The sequence below is a fragment of the Clarias gariepinus genome, chromosome 24 (assembly GCF_024256425.1).
Source record: "Clarias gariepinus isolate MV-2021 ecotype Netherlands chromosome 24, CGAR_prim_01v2, whole genome shotgun sequence".
NCBI classification, from domain to species: domain Eukaryota; kingdom Metazoa; phylum Chordata; class Actinopteri; order Siluriformes; family Clariidae; genus Clarias; species Clarias gariepinus.
This window is the reverse complement of record NC_071123.1, coordinates 20,784,600-20,801,700: the sequence shown is the minus strand read 5'-3', so window position 1 is coordinate 20,801,700 and position 17,101 is coordinate 20,784,600. Positions and strand designations below refer to the sequence as shown.

Genomic DNA, 17,101 nt, shown 5'->3' with positions numbered 1-17,101 from the left:
GGGCTTTAAAGGGTTAGATTACTCAAAAATTTAAATTCTATCATTAATTACTTACCCTCATTTAGTTCCAAATCCGTAAGACCTCAAATACACAAAATGTATTCTCTTAGATTATAAAATTATAATTTAACCATTGACTGACCACATGGTCTTATTTGACAATGTTTTTTGGTCTTTTCGTGCTTTGAACGTGAAGCGTGTTGACTGTTTATGGGGGACTCAGATTAAATCTAAACTATCTTCATTTGTGTTCTGAAGATGAATGGAGGTCTTACGGGTTTGGATACAAACTGGTTTGGGCTGCTACAATATAATTTTATTTACAAAAACACTTGCAAAAAGTAAACAGTGATGGCAAAGCTGGCTCGACTTTGTTCTCTCCAAGTGAAGAAAAATAATATTTGGGTAATCTGTAAATGTGTAATTAACACACATTTACAGCTGTGTAAAGCCACCAATCACACGCAAAAGCTGCACACAAAGAGGGAAACACATGTCAATATTTACATTAAGACATTAACATGCGAGGATCGACACGAGGAAAGATGGAAACCTGAGTAGTTAACAGATTATGGGCCAAACTTCGCTAAGTGATGATGGTAGAATAATTATAAAGGTCTTGACTAAAACAACATGCATGAGGAATCAGAAAGGTGTTTTTTTTTCTGCAATGGAAAAGTACTCAAACTAGTTACTTTTATCAGAAAGTAACGCTGTAATGTAACTGATTACTTTTTAATGACAGTAATTTTGTAATGTAATTAGTTACTTTAAAAACTAACGTCTCCCAACACTGAAAACAGGATATTTAAGTTAATTACATCACATTATTTTTCCTCTAACAAGTTCATATTGCGCTATATATTTTCAACACAGTTAATATGTCTGGGTAAACATCTGTGACCAGTGCACTTCAGACACTGTGAACAAACAGTATCTACACATATGACTGCGTGGCCACTACCAACTCCACCACCGTCATCAAGTTTGCTGACGACACCGTAGTCGTGGGCCTGATCACGAACAGTGATGAGGTGGCCTACCTAGAGGAGATTCAAAATCTGGAGAAATGGTGCCAGAGGAACAAACTCCTTCTGAACGTCAGCAAGACAAAGGAGCTGATAGTGGACTTTAGTACAAAGCAGGAGAGGAACTACCAGACCCCCATCATCAACAGGAGCCCAGTGGAGAGAGTGGACAGCTTTAAATACCTCGGTGTCCACATCACGCAGGACCTGTCATGGTCCTGTCACATCAACACCGTGACGAAAAAGGCCCGGCAGCGTCTCTACCACCTCAGACGCTTGAGAGACTTTAGACTGCCCTCCAGGTTGCTCAGGAATTCCTACTCCTGCATGATAGAGAGCATCCTGATGGGAAATATCACGACCTGGTTTGGAAACAGCACCATGCAGGACAGACGAGCTCTACAGAGGGTGGTGTGATCAGCTGAGCGCATCATCCACACAGAGCTCCCTGACCTGCACTCGATCTACAGCAAGCGCTGCTGCACCAAGGCCATCCACAATTATGACATTGTCTCTTTGCACTTATCCTGTACATTCAAGGACACTTATTGACACATTCAAGCACACTTACATATTCATATTTTCATTTCTTGGATCATTGCACACAAGTCACTTTAATTAAACACTTTTCATTTGCACCCAAGGCATTTTTCTTCATTTTTCTTTATTTACACTAAAATATTTATATTTTCTATATTTTTCTATATTGTACAGAATATCTTTATTTGTACAGAATATTTTTTAGTTTATTTTATCGTAGCTAAATTTATTTTCTATTGTATTTCTTTTTTATTCATGTTTATTTTAATTGATAAGCTTTTAATTTTAAGGTCACAGGCGGTCGTATAAGAATTTCACTGCAAATCTATTACTATATATTACTGAGTATGACTTTGTATGTGACGAATAAAATTAGAATAAAAATTTTAATTCTAAGTTCTAAACCATGGCACTGCATTAATAATAATAATAATAATAATAATAATAAAGTATATATTTTTCCAGAATTAAGCAAAGCTAATTTCTTAAGCAGCTCTTTAGTTCTAATGTTAAAATCTACATTTGGCACAGACTAACCTCTGTACACTCACTCATCGATACCACTTTATCTTGTATTCAGGGTCGTGGGGACCTGGAGCCTATCCAAGGAGGTTTAGGGCACTAGGAGGGGTACAACCTGGACAGGGTGCCAATCTATCGCGGGACACACACACATACGCTCACACACTATGGGCAATTTGGGAACACCAATTAGCCTAATTTACATGTCTTTGGACTGTGGGAGGAAACCAGAGTACCTGAAAGAAATCCACCAAACACAGGGAGAACATGCAAACTCCATGCACACGGAGACGGGAATTGAACCCAGACCCTGGAGGTGCAAGGAAAGCATAAACGCATAAACAAATATCATGTTTAGAAACAGAAGAGCTCCAGACCTCAGATTAAGGAGTAAAAGTGACTCTGTATCTGAGCACAAAACATGAACAGTGTGTCATTATAAATGTTTATAATGTTTTAGACTGTGAGTTCAGTTCCTGTACATGTTTTAATACACTGTGTACAACATTAAGTATTTAAGCAAAACAGCTGTACATTTTTTAATCTGATTAGTACTATCTATCTATCTATCTATCTATCTATCTATCTATCTATCTATCTATCTATCTATCTATCCAGTTCTGCTTTATACATGCTCCAATTTTCCCCCTTGTGGACGATCTAAGTGTAGTCAGCATTACTTCTTCCTTGTTGTTGGAATCCAGTAGGTTACATTACAGTCATCTGTGGGTCTCATTCTCCCCCATCTTCCCGGCCAAGCAAATAAAAAAAGTATAAACTATGTTAATTCTTAAAATGTTGTAGGACTAACCTAAGAGGAAGCACAGACATACACAACACATGAATACGGGCAATCTGGATCAGCTAGTGTTACTGACGAAGCATCTCATCCAGTGTACTTTCTTGTGTACGCGGCCTTGTGTTTAAATGCCATAGTACATGTGAGGATAGTTTGATTTCTTTATGCACACAAAAGTGTGTGTGTGTGTGTGTGTGTGTGTGTGAGTGAGAGTAAGAGAGTGTGTGCAACACTGCAGTGATACAGAGAGCAAGAAATAAAACCTAGGCCACACACAACCTAGATCTTGATTGCATTCACACTTCAAATTTATAAAATCGTGCAAAGCTTTTTTGTGTTTTGGTTGGAAATGCATGGCTCCACAATTTGTACACACACAATGGTAGAACACAAACACGGTAGTAACATGCACACATAACCGAAATCTCTATGGCATGCACCATGATGAATTTACACCAATATAAATTATTATTTTCTAAAGTTTATGTGATCAGAGAAATTTAAAAACTCTATTGTTTATAGGGGAGCCATTACTTCTTACACTGTCTGAAGTTTGAAGGTGATCATTGATTATAAAATATCAGAACTCACTACCATTCATTTCATAATCTGTGTAACAAGTAGACTGCATCACTATTATCTTTGATGACGTTTAGACAACAGCTAAAGCTAGAAAAATCTATGAAGATGCAAACACAAGAACTGAAACCCTGTTGTGAAACATCACAGTTATCATGAATGGAGCTTTTTTGGCTGTTCTAACAATGTTATAGTAAAGATGTTGTAGAGGAGAAGCACAGAGAGCTGGAGACTCTTCAGAGACACATTCAGAGCTCACAGAGACTCACAGACTGAGGGAAGAAGTTTACCAGGAAACAGTGATGAGTTTAATATATCAGAACCAGCAGCAGGTTTAGTTCACACTGCATGTAGGACTTTGGGCTTGATTTTGCTGTTGCTGGCAAAAATCCCACATCGTAACAGAACTCTTTTATTGTGACTTGAGGTCAGAGGTCTGATATTTCCTAACATGACATGTTCACCAGGGTATGATTTTGTGCCACGATAAACAAAGACAACTTCTGGCAGTGTGAGAAATGTTACTCACATCAAACTCACAGAACAGTTACACACACAGTAGTGGCAGTGGTGAGAAACTGTGGTAAGGAAACTGGTACTGTGTTACTAAGACTTTAGTGTTAATGGTTTCTCAGGTAAGTGACAGACTTAAGAATTATTTCTTATAACAGACTGAGAGAGAGAGAGAGAGAGAGAGAGAGAGAGAGAGAGAGATTGGTAAAGGAACCCTATTTATAGCTGTTAAAAATAGATAAGAATATATGCTCAAATAAATTATTTAATGAACACTAAGAAATTGCTGAGGTATGAGGGGAATAAAATACTTTAAGATGTATTGTTATAAAAAAATAATCAACTTCCAGGTGAGAACATTAACCTGATCATTAATTATGTTTCTATAACTGCACACTCCCAAGTGTTGTATTTCAATCTGGTGTCAGTTTAGTTGAGTCTTAATGATATAAACACAGGCAGTGAAATTGTGTAGTGAGACGATTCTGGTGTTTAATAATGTTAAAGTGTCACCTTTATGATTTAATCTTCAGTTCTCCTGGTGTCTGGTTCTGTTTCTGACATGTTCTATGTTGTAATATTGTAATATTGTAATACATGTTGTAATAGAAAAAGATCAGCTAAATGAAGGACACATTTATGAATAATCTACTGGCTCTATTAGTTTAATGAATGTTTATTTATTTATTTATTGATTGATTGATTTATTTAGTTATTTATTATATGGAAATGTAATGTGTTGCATTTATTCTTGCCTGAATTAGCAATGGCAAAGACACACACACACACACACACACACACACACACACACACAATGTAAATATGTCATTTTGTATAAAATTTAGGCAAAATGGTATAATTAATTTCAATCAAAACATCAATAATCTGAGAAAGATTAAAGGAATTATGTCTAAAATGATTCCATTTGAAAAGCTTAGTATGAAAAATGGATCATGCACTTTTTCCAGCTATTTATAATTGACTCATGATGTCTCACAGTGTGGAGGGTAGAGACATGGATCTGGTACTCAGGAGCAGAGGAGGGGGAATATTCTGCTGTACCATTAAACATATTCTTTTAGGTTGGTATATCACTCTTCCGCGTGGAGCAGTTATCCATGTGTGACAATCTAAAGCAGTGTCCCACCTAAAGCAGTGTCCCACCTGAAACTGTGTCTCACCCAGAATGAAGGACTGGACCAGGCTTAGTGAGTCTAGTACTTTTTTTCAGCACACACACATTCATGCCTGCTGCTCAGTGTGATCATAGCCCCAGCCACAAGTTGGTCCTTCTTTCATTCTGTTTGCCAACAAACACACACTGAGTGTTACCTGTTGTCTTCACCCACCTCTCTCTGTCTCCAGGTGATGCTAAATTGCTTCACTAAAGAAATAATGATGCTACTGTACATACATGATCAATACAACATGAACAAAGGACAATGACATGGAAAACATTCACCTTTAAATTATCATGTGACTTTTACCTACCAATATTAATCTCACTTATTACTTTGAGGTTGTATTTATTTTCAAGTTCCCACTTCATAACAATTGCAGCAACAAATTATATAACTTTAAATCTTACAGTTTTTGCCCGTTGCTTAAACACTATAAACCCATGCTTAGACTAAAGTAACACAACTTGAAGCTTTTGTTACCTCAAACACATGTACCCATACCCTAAACAAAAGCGCTGCTTTACACTCTAGTTGCAATTATGCAACACACTTACTCCTTTATACAACACTCATGGTCCTGCATACTACACTCTATTTCATACATAAGACACTTCGTTCAAAAATGAAATCTCAGGGTGCCATTTGGAAAACACATGTATCCAAAATACAAAACACATCGGGTAATTGCAACCACTCAAATACACACCTGAAGGCACTTACATGCGAAACTGAACACCAATTAGCCAACTACAAAAAAGAAGAAAATACTTGAAGACAGGCAAGTGTTCAACAACATAAACCATGTGAGCATCACCACCATCAGACGCATCTTGGGAAAACAGCATCACCATAAAGCAGCTCTACAGAGTCCCATTTGAGAGGAACAGTGACAGGGTCGAAGGACTTCGAGCTGAATATGTAAGGGTAAGTGTAACTGTCCTTTACATTTACAATACAGTATTGGTGAAATCCAGTAGCAGCTGAATATGTACCATATCAGTACCACATGGATCCATTCTGAGAGCTACACAGGTACCTGTGTGATGGGGTGAGGGTTCTGTATGTGTAGCACTGTAGTACAGTAATATGTTCTTCTTTCTTTTTTTACAGAGAATCTTGGCCATGGATGGAACTGCACAGCCTCATGAATTCATTTTCATTGATGAAGCTGGATTCGACCTGTGCAAAACGAGAATTGTGCAATCGTGCAATTGTGCACGTCCCAGGGCAGCGCGGGGGAAATATCACATTGTGTGCCGCCATAAGCCTTCGAGAGCTTCTGCATCATCATGCAAAACTAGGTCCATACAATAGGCAACATATACTCACATTTCTAGATGCTCTCCATAATATGGTTGTACAGAACAGACCAGATCAGCCCAGGTTTGTGGTGATATGGGATAATGTCAGTTTCCATTGGGCTGCTCTGGTCCAGGCCTGGTTCTCCAACCACAATCAATTTGAAGTGGTATACTTGCCCCCTTACTCACCATTTTTAAACCCTATAGAGGAATTTTTTTCGGCTGTAAGATGGTGTGTATATGACCGCCAACCACATGCCCGGATGCCTCTTTTGCAGGCAATGGAACAGGCCTGCGGCGACATTTAGGTGACAGCAATCCATGGATGGTTTCGACATGCAAGAGGATATTTCCCCCGGTGCCTAGCAGGAGAAGACATCTTCATGCTTGCGATGTCTATGAGGTCCCGTCAGACGGCGGGATCCATGAGCCCATGTATGCACAATTGTCATGATTTGTGTTTACAGTATAGTGTTTTTTCTTTTACTGTATTGTTTTTTTTTTTTTGCTTTATCTGAATTCATGGTACTGCAATGTACAATGCTGCAATGTACAATATTGAGTAGGCCTATTTGCTTTTTTAGTTGTTTGAAAATGTGTCTCCTGAAAATATGCCTTCTGAATAAACAATGAAAATCAAAGACTGCAGTGTTTTATATAAAGTAGACTAGTGTGTTCCCCCTGATCTATAAGTGTTTGCATATGATGCAAGTACGTGTCATTTTGTCAACAGAGTTACATTTTGACAAAGTAATGTTACACTGAAAAAAATATCCAGCCTGATCTACTTAAAAAAATTAAGGTAACTTTTTGCATCAGATAATTATGTAGTTCAAGCAAGACTATTTTTTGTAGTTACTACTTACATTTCTTTATGTAACAAATATTTTTTGCTAGTAAAGTCTACTTAATTTTTTCTAGTTAAGTCTATTCAATTTCGCAAGTAAATCCTACTTAATTTAATAATTTCCCTAGTCATTCTTTTGTGTCCATGCTACTTAACTTTAAGAGTTTCAAATATGTATTTTTAATTAAAATTTAACTATTTTTTTTAAGTTTCCACATTACTTGGAGTGGGGCCTACTTTGTTTTATTTTTAAATGTCCTAGTCTCATTTTAAAGTTATATATACTCACATTATCTAGTTAGGCATTTCTTATATGTTATAGTTAAAATACTAGTTGTGTAATTTTGTACTTTGAAATGCAACTTCATCCAGCACAAAACTTGAAGTAAGAACCACCCTAAAAAATACTGGGTAAATATTGCTGGGTTAATTTAACCCAGCAAAATTGGTTATTTGTTTAACCCAGCAAGATGGGTTAAATATTCAACCTAAATGCTAAGTCACATTTAACTATAATGCTGGGTTAATTTTACCCAGCAAAATGGGTTATTTGTTTATAGTGAATCAGTAAAAATAATATATATGAATAAAAAAAAATGTCTATTAAACAGTTAAAATACTTTGATATACTGGTCTATTACAAAAAAACTTCCAAGTTTTGCAAACCATACATATATGCAATAAACATCATACTATTAAATGTTCCTAGAAAAAATATTTATTTTTCAAAAGCACAAGAACAGATAATCAACAGCAACATCATTACCATACTATTACTCACAAGGGCAGAATGGAGTAATTGCACAAATAGGCTGAGGCAGCTTCTACAGAGCAGGATCTCTGTGACTCCAAATATCTTTTTTGCAGAACAAAACTATCCAGCCCTGGTCTCATTTTAACATACAAACACTGTCTATGACTTTTCAAGTAGGCCTTGCTATTTCATAGCAACATTACAAAAAGTCCTATACAGGAGCACACTCCTTTGGATAGTTAATGTCAAAAATATAAAATGACTTTAAGCACACATCAACCGCCCCAAGTAGTGTGCATTGCTCCAGAGCCTGTCCCACCAGAATGTCGAATGCCTAAGAGCAGCGCTGGTCATTATCTCCCAACGTCAGGATGTACAGTAGGGGTACGGCCTTGACACTTCAGCCTGCTGGAGGTATTTCACCATGTTGGTTCCAACCTTAGAAAGAAAAAAAATTAAAGAAAGTAAACAATTTTGTTGAATAGCAAGGATTAAACTGAATAAAACTATTAATTTAGTGTGTAATAGGATTGATACTAAATAAAAAATGACAAAGCTGTCCAATAAGATAGGGTATAGGTAACCTGAAACAAAAACATGGAGACAGCTACTACCAAAAATAAAACAGCAAAATAAGCATGGCTTTTAGGATAAAGTCTTTTTATATGTCAGACTAGTTGATCTTGTGGCCGCGTTGATTTTAAGCTAATTACCGAAAAAAATGTCATAGCTGGGGTCATACTGGCATAGTCACCCAAATATTAATACTTTCATCTAGTAGTTACCTGTTCAGCTGTGGTACTTTTTCCTGTAGTTGGCGCGTTGACTAGTTAATTTAGCCGGAGTCACAGGCAACTTTGGTTAAAGAGGGCTACCTGGTTAGCTTACATGCAATTACTGGTGATACATTTGCATACTTATCAAAGGGGGAAAGGTGTAAAATATTGTTATACCTCGGGAGAAATTTGACCGCGGAGTAAATTACTAACTAGTGAAAAACGGGAGGTTAGCAGGTGTGTATATTTGTGAGAGGGTCAGGGTTTTGTAACACCCCAGCATTTTATTCCCTCAAGCAGTGAGATTAATAAAGTTCTAATCTTAATGTGTTTGCTAACGCTAGTAACCTAACTAAATGCCTGCGTCATGCTAGCACTACAGTTAACGGTTTAGCGTTCATTCATCACTTCACCATCTTCGTCACTCCGCAAACATTCTACAGAGAAAGATAAAAATCTTAGACATCTTATCCGTTTCTTTCACACACAGCTGGGGTTCTTTGGCTAACTATAGCAGCTATTGTCAGCTAAATTATCTTACCTCAGACCAGCCTGAAAGTTTAAGTGTAACCTTAACACGGTAACAGTAATAAATCTCACATATAGTAATAATTTTTTTAGTCATATGTGACTTAGGTGAGTGAACATGTGTATACAGACCTTGTATTTAACGCCATTTCCCCTTAAATGAACCGTCATCAGCTGTGTGGGAGCTGAAGAGAGACACGAAGCTCTGACTGACAGCCGCTGAATCCACCGGTGAACTTTGGGGGGGAGCCACCAAACTTCAACCCAGCAGCTGGGTTACACAAAAACTACCAACTCTCTGTAAATAACCCAGAAAAATGACCCAAGAGCGGCAACCCAGCGCTTGGGTAGAAAAAACAACCCGTTAAAACTTTTTACACACGAGGTGAACATAACGCTCCAAAGAGTTGTTTCCTACCGCAATGAGGCTTTGGTACACTAATTTGATACGGGGTTTCCCATGCTTTTTCCATGGGGAGGCAGTTTTATTTAAATAGAGTAAAATGAACAAGATTATTGCTTGTTGTGTGTGTCTGTCAGGGTATTGTACACTGGTTAATGTGTTATATCATCCACCAGCTAGGGGGCCTCAGTGAGTTACAGATACATCTGCAGGCACCAGCAAAGAAGAGGAACACTGTTGTGTGGTGTGTGTGTAAGAGAGCACACGGTATTGTGTGCTGTTCCACTGTATTCTAAATAAACGAGAAAGCAACAAACAAATGCCTCCTGGTAAATAAATACAAGACATGGTGTCAGAAGTAAACGTGTGAAGAAAAAAAAAATAATAATAATAAATGGCGAAATTCAATCCCCCAGACAGTTTCAACTTTGGTCGTCCAACAGAGTGGCCGTCCTGGAGACAGAGGTTCTCACGCTACAGGGTTGCTACAAAACTGAGTAAGGAGGACAAAGAGGTACAGATAAGCACGTTAATATATGCTATGGGCATTGAAGCGGAAAATATTTTCAAATCGTTCGCATTCGCGGAAGGGGAAAGTGCGGAGGATTACGAGACTGTTCTTGGAAAATTTGAGGAATACTTTATGCCAAAAAGAAATGTGATACATGAACGGGCATGTTTCCACCAGAGAGTGCAGAAGCCAGAGGAAAACGCCGAATGCTACATCAGAGCGCTGTACGAGCTTAGTGAGTACTGTGAATTCGGAGCGAGCCGAAATGAACACATAAGAGACAGACTCGTAGTAGGCATAAGAGATAAAGGTCTCTCTAGGAGAATGCAGCTAATGACAGCACTTACCCTGGAAACGGCGGTGCAGATGACACGGCAGGCCGAGGACGTCGCAAAACAGATCAGCCAGCAAGAGGGACAACCAATGAGCAGCTTGCAAGAGGTAACCTCAAGGCAATCATTAAAGGCAGCTAACAGGCCGTGGACGAAAGAGAAAAATAAAAGAGGCAGTGAGAACAGAAAAGAGGACGCAGAGTGTGGTAGGTGCGGTAAGACAAGACACCTAGACATCAGAAAATGTCCAGCAGCAGGTACTGAATGTAAAAAGTGCAGGAAGAAAGGGCACTGGGCAAGAATGTGTAAATCAAGAACTGTCAGACAGGTGACGGTGAAAGAAGAAAGCGAAGAAAGCTTTTACCTGGGTGCAGTGAATAACAAAAATAAACTAGAAGAAGCTTTATGGACTGTGCCACTTATAATAGGTCGAATCCCTGTTAGTTTTAAGATAGACACAGGAGCTGACGTTAATGTTATTAACACTGAGACATTTAAAAGTCTCGAGTCAAGCACACAGCTCAAGCACTCAAACATAGTACTGGACAGCCCAGGTGGACCACTAAAATGTATGGGACAGTTTACATCAAAAGCAGAGCATAAAGGAAAAAAGTATGTCATTACAGTGTATGTGGTAGACGGAGAAACTGTTGGTAATCTCTTGAGCCGAGAGACAGCGGCCGAGATGAGGCTGGTCAAAAGAATAGAGCAGTTAAACACAGTTTTTGAGAGAAGCAGTACAATGAAAACAGAGCCGGTAAAAATCCACTTAAAAGAGGGAGCCGAGCCGTACGCAGCATATACTGCAAGAAGAGTGCCATTACCCCTAATGTCTAAAGTTAAAGCAGAACTGCAGAGAATGGAAGAACAAGGCGTAGTGAAGAGAGTTACACAGCCCACAGATTGGTGTGCTCCCATGGTGCCAGTCATGAAACCCAATGGGACAGTGAGAATTTGTGTTGGACTGAACAAGCTAAATGATAACATTAAAAGGGAGAGATACATACTTCCCACAACAGACGAAATCCTAGCTAAATTAGCAGGTGCAAGTGTCTTTACATCATTGGACGCAGCGTCAGGATTTTGGCAGATTCCGTTAAGTGAGGACAGCAGCCTCTTGACAACATTTATCACCCCAGTGGGCCGATATTGCTTTAAAAGGCTCCCATTTGGAATCAGCATAGCACCGGAAATTTTCCAACGCAAAATGCACGAGCTTTTAGGAGATCTGAATGGAGTGGCCGTGTACATGGATGACGTGATAGTGTACGGGCAGGACGAAACAGAGCATGACAAACACTTAAAAGAAGTGCTGAAAAGAATGGAAAGTGTAGGCCTCAAGCTAAATAAAGAGAAGTGCATGTTTAAGAAAACAGAGTTAAGTTTCCTGGGTCACATCGTGGATGCTAAAGGTGTCAGGGCGGACCCGGAAAAGGTGCGTGCAATTAATGAGTTGCAAGAACCTAATAATGTAAGTGAACTGAGAAGAGCGTTAGGCCTTATAAACTATATGGGCAAATACATTCCAAACTTAGCAACGGAAGGGGGTCCTCTGTATGAACTGCTTAAGACAAAGAGTGTATGGGCTTGGGATCAACCACAGAAAAGAGCATTTGGCAATCTCAAGAACGCACTTATCAAAGCACCAGTCCTAGCACATTACGATCCGGCAAGAGAAACAACTGTATCAGCCGATGCCAGCAGCTACGGAATTGGCAGTGTGCTACTGCAAAAGCACGACAGCAGCTGGAAACCAGTTGCATACGCGTCAAGAAGACTGACAGATTCAGAAGTCAGGTACGCCCAAATAGAGAAGGAATGCCTTGCAGGCGTATGGGCGTGTGAAAGGTTCCAAAAGTACTTAGTCGGCTTGGAAAAATTCAGACTGGTCACTGATCATAAGCCGTTAATACCACTGATTAATAGCAAAGATCTGGACAGTGTACCAGTAAGATGTCAAAGACTTTTAATGAGACTCATGCGATTTAATGCGAAAGCAGAATACATGCCAGGCAAAAGCATGGTGGTAGCAGACGCATTGTCACGGAGCCCATTAAACACCTCAGAGGATTTTATGTCAGCGGATGTGAATGCCCATGTGAATGCGATCATTGGGAGTTTGCCAGTGTCACAGCAGAAGTTGACAGAGATAAAGATGGAGACTCAAAAGGATGATCAGCTTCAAATGGTGGAGAAATTCGTAAAGGGAGGATGGCCTGAATATGCTAAAAGTATCCCTAACAGCATACAAAGCTTTTACAAATGGAAGGATTTCTTGTCATTAAGTGACGGACTGTTAGTGCTAGGCAACCGCTTGGTAATTCCAAAAGCAATGCGAAAGAACATTCTTAGTAGAATTCACGAAGGACACCAAGGACTGTCAAAATGCAGAGCTCGAGCTAAAGAGACGGTGTGGTGGCCTGGAATTTCTGAGGATTTGAGGCAAAAGATAGAAACGTGTAAATTTTGTATAGAAAACAAACGCACACAGCATAAGGAGCCGCTACAGTCAACCCCATTACCAGAAAGGCCGTGGCAGCGAATAGCCATAGACTTGTGCATGCATCAAGGGAAACAGTATTTGGTACTATCTGACTATTATTCGCGGTATTTGGAAATTCTTCAATTAAGTGTAACGACATCAGAGTGTGTTGTACATAAGCTCAAAGCTACCTTCGCAAGATTTGGCATACCAGAACAAGTTGTCAGTGACAATGGACCACAATTCATCAGCGAGGTCTGGAGGAACTTCTGTGCCACATATGACATTCAACACATTACCTCTAATCCACACAATCCACAAGGTAACGGGCATGCAGAACGGGCTGTTCAGACTGCAAAACGGATACTGAAGCAGGAGGATCCATTGTTGGCACTAATGAGTTTTCGAGCTACACCTAACACCTCTACAGGTGTAAGTCCAGCAGAATTGTTGATGGGAAGGAAAATCCGCACTACTCTACCCACTCTGCAGAAAAACCTCAGACCAAAGTGGCCGAACAGAGCAAGTATAAGAGAGAAGGATAAAGCAGCAAAGGAACAACAGGCATACTACTTTAACAGGCGACATGGCGTAAAGGACTTACCTGTTCTTAGACCAGGGGATTCAGTTATGTTGAAGCTGGATGGTGAATCACAGTGGAAGGGGCCAGCTAAGGTGCTAACAGAGAGTACCACTCCAAGGTCATACATTGTTTCCCAGGAAAAGGAGGGAGAAAAAAGGAGAAACAGAAGGCATATCCAGCTACTACCTGAAGTTCAAGAAGAGACTTTTAAAACAACGAGTCCTGATCAGCCTACACAGAAAGTCCAGCACTGTATGGACCCTGATATACCGGTTGAGGCAGTTGCAATAACACCTACTATCACAAGGTCGGGCAGAGTTAGTAAGCCTGCGGTTCGATTGGACTTGTAAAAATAAATAAATATATATATATAATATATATATTACAGTATTACTGTAAAATGTAACAGGTACCAAACGAAGAATGTTTTATGTGGGTGTTATGTTAATTTGTTTATAACACAACATAGTAATGCATGTCTGAATAGTGGATGTTAAACAGTTGAGTCAGTAACATGCAATGTTGGAGCAATATTAAGGTGTATAGTTATAGGTCATTGTGTGGTGACAAACAAGTTCGGAATAATGGTTTACGGTCTTTACAGTTCCTGTATAATGAAAAAAAAAAGAAGTTGTTGTAAGTGATATTGGATTCACATGTTAAGGTAATAGAAATGCTACCCTAAGGAATTGACTTAAAAGGGGGAGGTGTCAGGGTATTGTACACTGGTTAATGTGTTATATCATCCACCAGCTAGGGGGCCTCAGTGAGTTACAGATACATCTGCAGGCACCAGCAAAGAAGAGGAACACTGTTGTGTGGTGTGTGTGTAAGAGAGCACACGGTATTGTGTGCTGTTCCACTGTATTCTAAATAAACGAGAAAGCAACAAACAAATGCCTCCTGGTAAATAAATACAAGACAGTGTCCACTTAAAAAGATTGTCAGGGATTACGTAAAAAATATATGTTAAGGAAAAAATGCACATTGTCTTGTATTCTTAACAAATGCAGATTAAGTTCTAACTTAGATATATTTATGTAAACGTACAAACTTTATTTATTGTTGAATACACAGATTTAATTATGCTACATTTACAACATCTCAGATTCATTTTTTTCAGTGTAGGTTTTGATAGCAGAGTTTAGGTTTTGAGAGTAGAGTTTCAATTTGGGACATTCATTGGGTGAATGGTATATTTCCCAGTGTTGTGTCATGTTTACTTGTGTTTAGAGTTTTGGCACAATGAGCAAAGTTTTGCAAAATGTGTTCAAACAACGGGCAAAAACTGTACTCTTCTTAGTAAAGTTTATGAATCAATGATGTAATTACAGTACAAGACATAAGATCATTACAGATCTACTCAGAGTTTCTTCATGTGTAAAATGACACCTATAAACATGCCACATGCCATGTCCAAAACATGCATGCACTGACTAAGGGATATTAAATATAACGTTATTAAACTATATTAATAGTAACATTTTTGTAACAGAAAGTGGAAATTATCATTTTTACATTACATTTAGGCATTTGGCAGACGCTCTTATACAGAGCGACTTACATTTATCTTATTACACATCTGAGCAGTTGAGGGTTAAGGGCCGCGCTCAAGGGCCCAACAGTGGCAACTTGGTGGTTGTGGGGTTTGAACCTGGGATCTTCCGAACCGTAGTTGATTTCCACCCTGTAGCCAACATTAACATTCTACTTAGTAATTTGTTCTGATCTTGTTACAACAAACCAGCCGTGATTTTCATAATTAGCTAATTGTATAGAAGGTATTGTTGTCAAAGGTTTTATTCATAGGTGTCACGAGCGGGGTGTAGTGGCAGGTGTTGATCGCCGTGGGCAGTGTTAGCAGGCACAGAGGCAGAGGGGTGTGTAACCAAAAAAGGAGTCTTTAATGAACATTAAACACAATATACATAAAGACACAAACAAAGGAACAAACAAACTCCAACAATACTTAACTCCTTGCTAACAAGGGCTCTCTGGCAAGACAGACTGGAGGACAAACATCCTGTGGCGAGACACAGGCAGGAGGAGGACAAACATAACAGGACACACAAACTATTCGTGGAGCTGAGACACGTAGAGACTAGAAACGAGAGACCGAGAGAGACGGGACAAGGGCTAAAGACATCGCGATCAGCTAGGCATGGCTTTTAGCTAAACATGGTTAAGCTGTGCTTAACCATGGCAGTTAGCTACACATAGCTACACATACACCTACAGTAGCTAAGCACGTCTTTAGCCCCAACATGCACTAAGCTACACTTACCTAATAGCTTAACACAAACTAGGGAATGGGGGCACAGAAATACAGACAGAGGATACCCAGTGGCTAGGCGAGGCGGCCCTCTAAGGCTAAGCTAGTCGGTACTCCAAAGCTAGGAGGGGCGGCACTCTAAAGCTAGGCGCACTGGGACACTAGGGGGATAGGAAACACAGGACAGCTAGAAACACAAAGGGGCTATGGGTAAAAGCATGCTAGTTAGCTCAGCATAGATTTTAGCTAAACACGCTCCTAGCCAAACACACACCTAACTACTTACCTGGCTCTAGCTAAACACACAAGAACACAGGAGGACAAAAGCCACAGTACTTACATACATTTAGGAGAGGACTAAATCAGCTCCACTAACACAGACACACAAAACATACATAGAAACATTGCCAATAAGAAGTCAACACAACTCAAATCAAAATACAAACTAAACAAATAACAAAACAGAACAAAATGCCCACACAACTGACAGTGGTAAAACTTAAAATGCTCGACCCAATTTCCCAGTCTAAACAGCTATTTATAGATGGATTGATGGCTACCTCTGTTCAGGTGTGCACTCGCATCACCTGACCGAGGTGCCTGCTGGGAAACTGAGTCAGCCAGCAAAAACTACAAAATAAAAAACAGTGACCTCTAGTGGTGGACCCTTACAATAGGCAGCACTGGGTTATCATATTTGGAGAGGCTAAAAATCCCTAAAATGTATATTCGTGTGTAATCACCTCTTTTACATATAGCATCAGGTTTAATTGTAATAAAATTGAATCCTGTTACACAAAGAACAGTAGTTCTCTAATTATAACAGCACATGCATGGAAATTGTGCAATATAGTTTATTTGTGTCTTCAACAAAACTATATGTTGTCTGACAAAAAACACACACACTAAAACCAAAAATATAAACTAGGCATTTACAGTTATTATTGGAATACACTGTATTAGTTGAAAAGTTGATACAACCTGTTCTGTTAAAAAGTTTTAGAACCATTGCATTAAAAAAAAAAAAAAAAAAAAAAACTCTTTTCACTTCATGGTCCATTTAGTCTCATTAATGTGTTTCCTGTAAGAGTATTACAGAGCATTAAGAGTATACTTATTAGATCTCTTACTGTTGCTCATTTATTTGTCT

The 17,101-nt window shown here is 39.1% G+C and overlaps 1 long non-coding RNA gene across 1 annotated transcript; it reads right to left on the bottom strand.

The window, feature by feature from the left end:
* Positions 1-8,010: 8,010 nt before the first annotated feature.
* LOC128512129 (uncharacterized) lies at positions 8,011-9,599 on the bottom strand. The gene is made up of 2 exons (XR_008356256.1): positions 9,501-9,599; positions 8,011-8,502 (listed from the first exon to the last, which is right to left on the bottom strand). It is a non-coding gene; the product is annotated as an uncharacterized LOC128512129 (long non-coding RNA).
* Between the last annotated feature and the right edge of the window lie 7,502 nt (positions 9,600-17,101).